This window comes from Lithobates pipiens, unplaced genomic scaffold (genome assembly GCF_037356315.1).
Source record: "Lithobates pipiens isolate NorthernLeopardFrog02 unplaced genomic scaffold, aLitPip1_a1.2 Scaffold_27, whole genome shotgun sequence".
Lineage (NCBI taxonomy): Eukaryota > Metazoa > Chordata > Amphibia > Anura > Ranidae > Lithobates > Lithobates pipiens.
Genome location: NW_027507788.1, coordinates 19,494,176 through 19,505,926, shown reverse-complemented (window position 1 = coordinate 19,505,926; position 11,751 = coordinate 19,494,176). Strand labels below are relative to the sequence as shown.

Here is an 11,751-nt window from a genome sequence, read left to right as displayed (position 1 = left end):
CAATTCAGAAGCATTGCAGCAGTGTTGTCACCCCGTCACAGGAAGATGAATTAAGTGAATTTTACTGGACCCTCATTGGCCTCATCAGAAAGAAGACAAAAAAGGTAAAATAAATGTAATTGATAGTACACAAACAACAACTAAACCCACAAAAAATGGAAAGAAAAACACAAATACAATGAATATGTAAATAAAATAAATGGAACTACCTGAAATACACCCCACGCTTACATTAAATCTTAGGAACTGCATTTGAATCTACTTTAATCAGCATGTGGCTATTGGTCTTGGTCAGCCTGCAAAATGCTGGAGTACAAGATGGTAGGTTTGGGTTGGTAGAGAAGAACCATAGACTGAAGCGTAGTGTGGAGATGGAAGACTACTACTAGCCATTTTGTTGTCCCTAGTCAAGTCTTAAGGGAAAATATATGATTTATTTTATTACAGGTACTTATATAACACCGTCAGTTTATGCAGTGCTTTACATATATATTATACATTCACATCAGTCCCTGTCCTCAAGGAGCTTACAATCTAAGGTCCCTAACTCACATTCATACATACACATACTAGGGCCAATTTTAAGCAACAGCCAATTAACCTGCCAGCATGTCTTTGGAGTGTGGAAGGAAACTCAAGCAGGCACAGTGAGAACATGCAAAATCCAGGCAGGTGGTGCCATGGTTGGAATTTGAACCGATGACCCTAGTGCTAATAGGGGGAAGTGCTCACCACTTAGCCACTGTGCTGCCCACATAATCATAAATCAACATCTCACCACATGTAAAAAACACATCACATTATCTAGATATGTGGAACTGTACGGTTAAAAGAATTTGTAGTCCCAATCAGTGGGGTGGTAAAATGACCAAGAGGGCACGTATGCCCTACCCATGAATTATCTACCTATGCATTAACAATACGCCTTACACAAATGGAGGAAGGACTTCTGGGCAAAGCCACGTGTGTAAGTATACACCAACACAGCTGGCAGCACATTGCATATAATACAGTACATCAAAATATCAACCAATGGATGGTACGGTGTAACCTATAATATATGGCTAAATGTGTGTGGACACCTGACCTATTATATTGGCCAAAAGCATGTGGACACCCCACCAAATGATTCAGTTCAGATATTTCTAAACTGTTTAGGCAACTGCATACAAAGACATTTTAAATAATTGTGCACTTCCAACCTTGTGGAAGACCCAGCAAGTCATGGCTTGGTGTGGAGGAACCTCAGTGTCCTACACAGAGCCCCGACCTTAACCCTTCTAATTATGTTTGTCATGAATTTGAATGTTGATTACGAGCCAGGTCTTCTTATCCAGTGTCAGTACCTGACCTGACAAATTATGTTTTGACCGAATGGGGACAAAATCCCAAAGACAGACACAATTCTTTAGGAAAGCCTTCTCAGAAGAATGGAGCGCAAAGGAGAGACAACTCTGTAATAATGCCAATTTGAAATAGGATGTGCGGCAAACTCATAGAGGTGTCATGGTCAGGTGTCCACAAATTTTAGGCCATACGGTGTACTTGGGTATCACTTTAGCCCTGTAAGCCAAACTAGTTTTAAAGCTAGGAGATATTAGACATGTGCATTCGTTTTCATCCGAATGCATTTTTGTCCAAATTTCGGGTAGAATCCAAAAACCGAAAAATCCGACATAAACAAATGCTTTATTTTCGTTTTCGTGGCGACAACAGTTCAATATAGATAGGAGATTCGACATGATGCTGACAATGGCGATCTCTGTCCATCGAACCTGTGGTCGAATGTGTCTAACCTTAGCTCTATTAGTTCAAGATTATTCCACATAGAGAGAAAAGATTCGACATAGAGAGAAAAGATTCAACATTATAGAGACAATAGCAAAAAAGGTCGAATGTGCCTCACCTAACTCTATTAGTCCAAAATTATTCGACATAGAAAGAAAAGATTCGACATGAAGATTCGACAAAGCAGTCGCCGTGAGCGGACATTTATGGTCAAATCTCCGCCTATAGGTTATAGAAGAATTCTAATGTTGGTTGGCTAGTAATAATAATTAATAAATATAATTATTACTAGTGTCATACAACATTAGAATTCTACTATAGCTTGTAGGCGGAACATTCGACCAGAAATGTACGTTGTACAGTTTAGCTGCTCTGTCGAGTCTTCTTAGAACATTCGACAGACACCATAAGCCTTCAATGACAGATTCGACCTTAATTATTTCGGATTTTCGAACGAATGCATTTTTTAACTAAACAAAATAAATAAAAACGAATTTCGGGGGTAACTAAATAAATACATTTTTCGGATGAAAACGAAATTCCGAAACAAAATATTTCAGTGTGCACATGTCTAGGAGATAACCCATGAAATCTGAATTTTAGATACATATTGATTGACTATATACAGTACATGATTTTAGAGTGCATACTGTATTTATATTATCCCAGTCCAGAAGACCTAACATATTTTGGATATTTTTCCAAGGTGGCACTTTACTATTGCTTCCCAACTTCAATGTTCACTCTAAATGTTTTTAATTAGTGAGCCTAACTGATAACTCCTATTTTTCCTCTATTTAACAAGCACCAAAGAGAACTCTAACATATCAAAAGTGGCAGCAGAATACTCATGTGTATAAGGGTGCAATATTCTTTATTTCTGAAAACACTTTTTTTCTCCTGAGCGCCGAAAACAGCGAAGAGCCACAACTTGAAACACAAAATTGAAATTAAAGTTGTAAATATGCGGTGATGGCGAATTCCCCAACATCGTAAATTATTCCCATATATTTCTGTAGCACATTCTGAGATTACATTACTATTATATTAATATGACAAATAGCCTTCTCTCTAATTAGTTTATACTCCCTCTAAAGAGGCAAATGAAATTATTTCTTAACCATGAAATTGTGTGAATGTTTGTGTGTGTGTACAGTGTATGATTTAAAGCCTGTCTCTGGCCAAATATTTTATAAATACAACGAAACACAATCAGGTTTTGGCTCTGGCTGCAATACTAACACCCTACCAACTCCGTCCCATGCAGATCTTTTTCTTAGCCACAAGATGTTCTCAGTCTTTTTTTGAGATGAACGCATCCAGGGAAACTCAGCCCTCTGAAGATGACAGGTCTATCATCAAACATAGAAAACATACAGTACTTCACTTGGTGTAAGTCTTGGGGTTTCAACTGTTTTAAGGTATGGTGTTATGGTTTTCTTTTTGCATTGTTACATTGGTGCATCATGGAGTGGACCAATGTACAGTATGCATATTTCACACTCGGCTGATCCCTGTGAAAACAGAGTTGCTGCTACTAGAGTGATCCTTGCTGTTTTCCAGGTCCCGGGGGCACAATTTAGAGAACGCCTTGTATTTTCCTCAATGAATACAAGACATTCTCTGATTGGATGAGGTGGAGATAGTGATGTCACCGCCCCACCTCGCCACCTTGCCAAATCATTGGAAAAAATAGAAGGCGTTCTCTGAATGGTGCTCATGCCAAGTGAGCAACCACGTTCTCATGAGCTCAAGAGCAGGGTAGCCGCTAGACATGGAACCTGGAAGACAGCGAGGATCACTGTAGCAGCAGTGGCTACTACAGTGATTCTCTGCTTCCACAGAAATCAACCGGATATGGAATATATATACTTATACTTTGGACCAAGCTGGACCGATATAACTACAGAAAAAAAAAATATATATATATATATATATATATATATATATATATATATATATATATATATATGGAATTTGGCTTTAATAGTTCTCATGGTATTTTTTTTTTTTTTATTAAAATTGATGAGTGTATCTTTTTTGAACCATACTGCATTACTTTGTACACACATTTCTATACTTGTTTCACTCAAGAAAAATTAGGTTTGGGAAATAAGGTGTAGCTGCTTCTTTCTGATTGAAGTGCAAGGGGCATTCAAAAAGTTTGTGGAAAATCATTTTATTGAGAAAACTAAGCAAGCATTTTAATATTACTTCCCAGGTGCATCGCAGGGTAACTTCCGGGTATACAGGCTCCCGCCCGTGCAACATGTCGCGTGTGCTGTGGTTGGGCACCGCGTGAGTTTGTCAGCAGGCTCACAGCCAATGACTTTGGCTGTGAACCTGCTGATGGCTGTGGCCAACCACAGCACAGGGATCACTATGTTTGTAAATACAGTGAACAAAGCTGGCTGCTTCTTTCTTCCTGATCTCACTTACCATTCAGAGCTGAGATGAGGGAGAAAAGCCAGCCAGTCTGTAAGGTATATCAGCACACATGCATTTGTTGCATTTCATTTTACGACGGAAAGTTTAAAAAAAAAAAAAAAATACGAAAAACTTGTTTTTTTCAAAATTTTCAGTCTCTTTTCGTTTATATAATAAAAAATAAAATAATGTGTGAAAAAAGTGATATATGTATAATTTGGGTATTGCATGACTGAGCAAATGGCAGTTAAAGTAGCACAGAATTAAATAGCAAAAGATGAACTGGTCATGAAGGGGGTAAAACCTTCTGGAGGTCAAATGGTTAGCATCTCCATATTATGCAAGTGTTTTGAGAAGATTAGCTAAACGTGTAGCCAAAAAGCGCCGTCATCATTGCGGGAATGCCCTGCCCATTCCTCTTATCAATCAAGGCCAACGTTGCCAGAATTTCAGTGGGAAATCATTAGACATCCAACGTACAGTCCTGATTTAACACCTTCTGACTTTTTATATCCTAACTTGAAAAATATTTCAAAAGATACCCATTTCGATCCCACCAATTAAATTCTTAGGGCCCTCAATTCTTCCAGTATGGTATAAATGGCTGGTATCATCGCTTGCAGAAGTGTCTTGATGTGGATGGAGCTTATGTCGAAAAATAAAGGTTTTTCTTAAAATGTTGTGCTTTTGATTCAATTTTTCCATGAACTTTTTGAATACTCCTCGTATAGCATTCGGTGGGACCATGTCTACATCCTGGAGCTTCCACAATGATCACAAAGCTTAAATTTCAAGTTTTGGACCTGAAAAAGGAAAGGTAAGAACCTCTCAAAAAAAGAATATAATCAAAAAAAGAATAAATCAAAACCCTGTAACCTGTAAAAGAAGATGGTAAATACCCACTTTTTGAGTGCTCATGCCATTGAAGACCATTCACGAGTTCTCGTTCCCTTAAGTCCTATGGGTCCCCTGCAGATCTCAATATTCCTCTAAAGGCTGGTACACATGGGTGGAATATTGGCCAGTACCGACCAGTTTAACGGAAACCGGCTGACATTCGGCCAGTGTGTGCAGTAGCCTGTATGATGGGGGTCCTGAGGAGCCTTCCCAGTTGAAAGCAATTGAGCATGCACCACGTAAAGTGTGGGGTTGGAGTACTCCCTTGGCATGGAGGGTTCTGAGGGGCCCGGAGCGGAGCATCCTGATTTGAGTGTGCTACCTGGTCTGGGTATGGGCTGGAAAGGTGGAGAGCCTACAGTGTCAGCGGTGCTCTTAGTATCACTTGGGCATGGGAAATCCACTGTAAGAAGGGGCACACGGCCTCATCTCCTAATCTTTTTTCTACCATGTGCCTCTTTGGGCTAACCCTTTTGGCTAAGACCAGGGAAGTTTTTGCTACCAGGCCATGAGGCCTAGCCAATGCACCTGCATCAGCACTATTTAATTAATTTATTTCCCTGTCATGTTTTGTCACTTTTCACTTTTGTCTGTGTTTTTTTCACTTGGATGGAGGGTGTGGTTCCTCCTGCCTACCTTGTAGTCTAGGGGGAGAATGTGTAGCCATCAGGTTCCTTCCTCCCCTGAACTTGGGGGTCTCTCTTCAGAGGAGCTCCTCACCTAGTACTTGTTGGTGGGCTTTGGCTGACCATGAGGAGTGGGGTCCACCAGGTCTTTTCAAGTTGAGCCTTGCCCCTGTCAGGAACCTTGCACCCCGGGGGAGGTCAGGGTAGAGTCCTACTTCTTTTGGAAGTAGGCTAGAGACACACACTTAAGTGCACTTTTTTGTGTGTGTTTTTCACATTTTGTACTCTGATGCCGTGTACATGCGAATGGACTTTCCAGCAGAAAAGGTCCAACGGTCTTCCCGACGGAGTTACGAAGGACTTCCGAAAGAACGGACTTGCCCACACACAAACGGACTAAAGTCTGTTCATTTTGAACGTGATGACGTATGATGGGACTAGAAAAGGAAGTTTAATAGCCAGCAGCCAATAGCTACCCTTGTATCGTATTTGGTCCGTCGGACCAGCATACAGATGAACGGTTTTCCCGAAAGGAATTGAGTCCGTGAATTGAGACAGATTTGAAACGTTCTGAATTTTTTAAAAGAAAAACAATCGGATTAGAATATCTGACGGAATGATTCCGTCGGACCTATTCTGATGGAAAGTTCGGTCGTGTGTACTCGGAATTCGATTTTTCCGGAGCTGTATTAATATCTGCCTGGAGTTCAGCTTTAAAGAAAGCAGAAGATTATTTTTTTTTTATAGAGTGAATACTGGTAAAAACTGGTATATGGTTTTGTTTGTTGTCTATGTCACCTTTTCTTACTTCCTGTTGTGTCACCAAGACAGGAAATAATGGGATATCTCCCGAATCATGAACTAGACAGTAGGAAAACCCCCCAACAGAGATCCCAAACTTTCCCTACTGAATCCATCACTAAAAAAATACCAGAAAGTTTTGGCTGCGGTTCTTCTTGAACGGAAACCGAAAAACAAGTACGGGATGTTATAGTCTCCTTATGTGAAGCTATTTCTGATGTCTATTCATTACAGCGCACTTTGGCAGACCGCCAGCTGACACAGCCACCGACGCAGCAGAAAATCTGGAGTAAACACTCTTTGGAATCGTCATATTTCAGCCATAACGCAGAAGAAAATGTTTAATAATGATCCTCAAATCAGCTCGGTGATAAGTTGGCACAAATTCATTTAAAAATCGGGAAAAAATGCTTTAATTACGCCGCATGCCGCAACTCCTCCAGGCGCTGAGCCTTAAATTTATATCAGCGTATTAAAACTGACGTTTTTGCTATCATTTTGCCTTCGAAATGGCGCTATTTAAGATGAAGTGCTCATGAGTGCTGAGTTGCGATTTTTAGAGGAGTTTGGGGAATGTTTTTATTCACACAGGAATCTATATTGTAGCAGTTTTGTGTCTTTAAAAATGTTTAAGAAAACAAAAGCGATTTTTCTATAAAGGTTCTATTGAACCACAAATAAATACACAGATGAAATATATAAGGAACCTGTTTGACCCCTTTACAGTGGCTAGACTTGGCTCATTAAATGGGCTGCTACACCCAAAGCCAGTAGGCGGGGCTCCCGAGCTTGCCGCGTTGTGATTGGCTTCACAGCGCTGACTCCATTGGTCGCAGGTTTAGGGGTGCCTATGGAGGGCTCCCCAGAACTAGACAGCAATGTATATTTAGCGCTGCCCTCTTGAGGGCTGCAAGATAAATCAGTATCCCTCTGGTTGTCCTGGTCCTGTGAGTCCTCTGATACCCTGGGTTCACACATTTTTTCCTTAACCGCATCCAGACCAGCCGCCGCAAGTTGGCTCCCCTGTATAGTCAGTAATTGACTATGAGCTGTCAGTGACATCTCAGTCACAGTTCTTGGGAAGCCGATGGAGGGCTTCCCAGAACAGGATAGTAAGAGATACATGACACTTTGGGATCCCCATCTACCAGCTTCTGATTATTAGTAACTGATGGTGAGCTGCAGGGCTGGGACAAGGTCCTCTAGAGCCCAGGGCAGAAATCTTCTACCCAAAAAGTACATATCCTCTACCCCACTACAAATTCCCTTTTCCCAGCACAATTTCCCCCCCTTCCTCAATTGCCCCCCCCCCCAGCATAAATCCCCCCCTAAAAAAAATTCCCTCCAAGCACAAATACCCCATCAATCATCACTTCTTTTAACTACCCTGTTTCCCCGAAAATAAGACCTAGCGTGATTGCCGGTGTTGGCTGCAATATAAATCCTACCCTGTTTCCCCGAAAATAAGCCCTACCCTGCAAATAAGACCTACAAGGACTAGCGCTTATTTGGGGGGTAGGGCTTATATTGCAGCCATCACCGACAATTACAATAGGTCTTATTTTCAGGGAAACAGGGTAGCACAAATCCCCCCCCCCAAAAAAAAATTCCTTCCCTAGCACAACCCCCCCCCCCCCCACCAACCATATCACCTCTTGTAGCACAAAACCCTCCAGTCTCCCCTCCTAGCACAAGTTCTCCTCCTCCACCCCCCCCCCCCTCCCAGCACAGATCCCCCTAAATCACCACTTCTAGCACACACACCAAATTTCCCCTCCTAGAACAATTCTTATCCCCTGCTGAATTCCCCCTTACAACACAAATGCCCCCCCCCCAATCTAATCATGGTGCCCTCCCACCTCACATTATACCACAATGCCAAGGGCAGCCTCCCCTCCTGCCCACCCCTTGTCCCGGCCCTGGTGAGCTGTCTGCGACAGGTAGGTCACAGTCCTGGCACCACCAATTGAAAGCTCTCTAAAACAAGATTGCAACTTACATGTGGAGCTATTGGGAACCCCACCTACCAGGTCCCGATCATCAGTAATTGACCATAAGCTGTTGGTGACAGCTCAGTCACAGGTCTGGGGGCGCCAATGGAGGGCTCCCCAGAACTAGATAGCAACCTATATGAGATGATTTTGGGAGCCCCACCTACCAACGTCCAATTGTCAGTAATTGACCATGAGTTGTTGGTGACAGCTCGGTCACAGATCTAGGGACCAATCTAGGGACCAATGCAGGGCCAGAACTAGACAGCAACATATACGTGATGCTACTGGGAGCCCCGCCTACCAGCTTCTGGTCATCAGTAATTGACCATGAGCTGACTGTGCCACAGCTCGGTCACAGGCCTGATGGCACCAATGGAGGGCTTATCAGAACAAGACAGAAATGTCTATGTGGCAATGTTGGAAGTCCCGCCTGGTGGCTTCCATTAGTCAGTAATTGACCATACGCTGTTGGTGACAGATCGGTCACAGTTCTCGGGGATCCAACAGAGGGCTCCCCAGAACAAGACAGCAGCGTATATGTGTGATGATTTTGGGAGCCCCGCCTACCAGCTTCCAAGTGTTAGTAATTGACCATAAGCTGTCAGTGACATCTCGGTCACAGTTTTTAGGGAGCCAACGGAGGGCTCCCCAAAACAGGACAGCTATGCATACATGCAACAGCTGGGCCTTAATGCCCACACACCTTACCACCACTGTCGTACAGGGGTCCACCTCCCAGAGGATTTATATTTGTGGCCATCCAGTACTGGGATATACATAGCTCTGCCAGCCAGTACAGCTAGCATGGTGACCTGACTTTTTACTGCTGCAGTTTAACAGAACAGCCTGGTCACCTCCCCGCCCCCAACCTGCGTATGAACAAGGAAAGAGCAGCAAGAGACTTATGAGGTTATGTCACTGCTCTCTCCTCCTATTAGAATGTTCATTGTCAGCATATGTGAATACAGGGCACCTGACTGGCCCTCAAGTACTGTCTCTCCTGCTTCCAGTCTGGGAGATGCTATAAAGGTGACTACAAGAGACTGCAGGCAAGTTAAAGCAGACCAAAGGGGAATTTTCCTCTCTGCAAACCCCCCTCCATCCTCCACTCTATCATTTTTTTTGTGGCCCCACCACCTGGTACCATTCCCGCCTTGGTGATATTGACATATACCTGCTCCAACTGCTTCCTGGGATCAGAATGTCACATGGTCGGCAGGGACTGGTGGCTGGTGGGTAGACCTGATGCACAAAGCCTAAAGCCTAGAGCACGTCATCGGGGGCCCGAAGTAATAGCCAGGCTCACAGTGACTTCAGTTAAAAAGATGGTGGCATAGGCAACACTGGATACGCTGGACAGGTGAGTATCTGAATTGAAGACAACCGAACGGGGAGGGGGGGGGGGGGGTGACTTTGCTGAAACTTGAAGCAGTGCTGTGTAATCTTGAGGTCTATGGAACTCAAGTCGCATCAAAGTCAGACCAATGTGGTGCAGGGACTACTTTGAAGTTGCTGCGACTTGAAGTCACACAGATATGAACGGTACTCATTGGAAATCATGGGGTACGACTTGTCATGCGACTTTGCAGTCCCAAGTAGCAGGACAAGTCGCACAAGTGTGAAAGGGATTTAAAGTTCAGTTATCGCTATGAGCTGAAATTTAACCTGGTTATTTTATGCCTTTCCTTGTTCCACCCTTCCCCCTCATCAGCATACTAATGAAAGCCATGGTTGACTTTGTTTATAAACAAAGCCATGTGATTTCTATAGCTATGACGGTGATCACATGATTTTTCAATCTCTGTATACTTTTTCAATCACATTTTCCCTAAGGGCCGGTTCACACAGGGGTGACACGAGGCGACACGACTTGCCGTGCCGCGACCTGACAAGTCGCCCCCGTTCTGTACAATGGAACCGTTCTGAGAGGAGCGACTCGAGTCGCTCCGACTCAGAAAAAAGGTTCCTGTACTACTTTTGGGCGACCTCGGGGCGACTTGCATTGACTTCTATACAGAAGTCTATGAGGTCGCGGCAGGTCGCGGCGAGGCAAGTCGTGTCGCCTTGCATCGCCCCCTGTGTGAACCGGCCCTAAAGACTTATACACACGATTGGATTTTCCGCAGACAAAGCGTCAGACATTTGTCCAAAGGGCATTGGCCGTGAACTTGTCTTGCATACGGCTGGCGAGGAAGGGCTGCCTGGGAGCGAGGGGGGGCGAGCACTGCCAAGCAGCAGGTTGTATTGGAGTCCTTTTCCCATTGCTCGCAGAGGGAAAGAGAGAGGAGAGAGTCGGCTGGATGATCAGAGCGCGAGAGACATCACTAGTCGAGTGTTCTCCACACTCAATGTCACACACAGCCCCTCCGCCTGGCCTCTGGGAATTTGATAGACAGATCACCCATCCAACCCAGAATGAGTGATGTGTAACAAAGTTCCCCAGCTGGGGGGCAGGGCTGTGCAGAACGCCGAGTGGTGGGAACACACAGCAATTGAAATCAAAGCTGTTCCAGTAATGTCCCTTGGCGCTCTTATCATCTGGCCAACAATGCTCTTCTTCTCCTCTGCTCCCCTGCATGATGGACACAGGTAGGCAGCACAATGAACACGGGCAGGCTGCATTAGTGGACACGGGTGAGGCTGCATTGGTGGACACGGTGAGGCTGCATTGGTGGACACCGTGAGTCTGCATTGGTGGACATGGGTGAGACTGCATTGGTGGACACGGGTGAGGCTGCATTGGTGGACATGGGTGAGGCTGCATTGGTGGACACGGGTGAGGCTGCATTTGTGGACATGGGTGAGGCTGCATTGGTGGACACGGGTGAGACTGCATTGGTGGACACGGGTGAGGCTGCATTGGTGGACACGGTGAGGCTGCATTGGTGGACACGGATGAGGCTGCATTGGTGGACACGGGTGAGGCTGCATTGGTGGACACGGGTGAGACTGCATTTGTGGACACGGGTGAGGCTGCATTATAGGACACGGGTGAGGCTGCATTGGTGGACACGGGTGAGACTGCATTGGTGGACACGGATGAGGCTGCATTGGTGGACACGGGTGAGGCTGCATTGGTGGACATGGGCAAGGCTGCATTGATGAGCATGGATAAAGTTGCTTAATTTTGCATAAAACATTTAAGGATAATTTCATGAGATAATTTATGAGGGCATTTTTTTAGGGGCGGTGTAGGGTAGGGGTTGGGTGGGGAAACT

General features: G+C 44.4%; 1 protein-coding gene across 1 annotated transcript in view; it reads left to right on the top strand.

Annotated features, from left to right (window-relative positions):
• IGLON5 (IgLON family member 5) overlaps positions 1–11,751 on the top strand; it is a 766,795-nt gene that overhangs the window by 606,750 nt on the left and 148,294 nt on the right. The gene's annotated exons all lie outside the window — the stretch shown is intronic.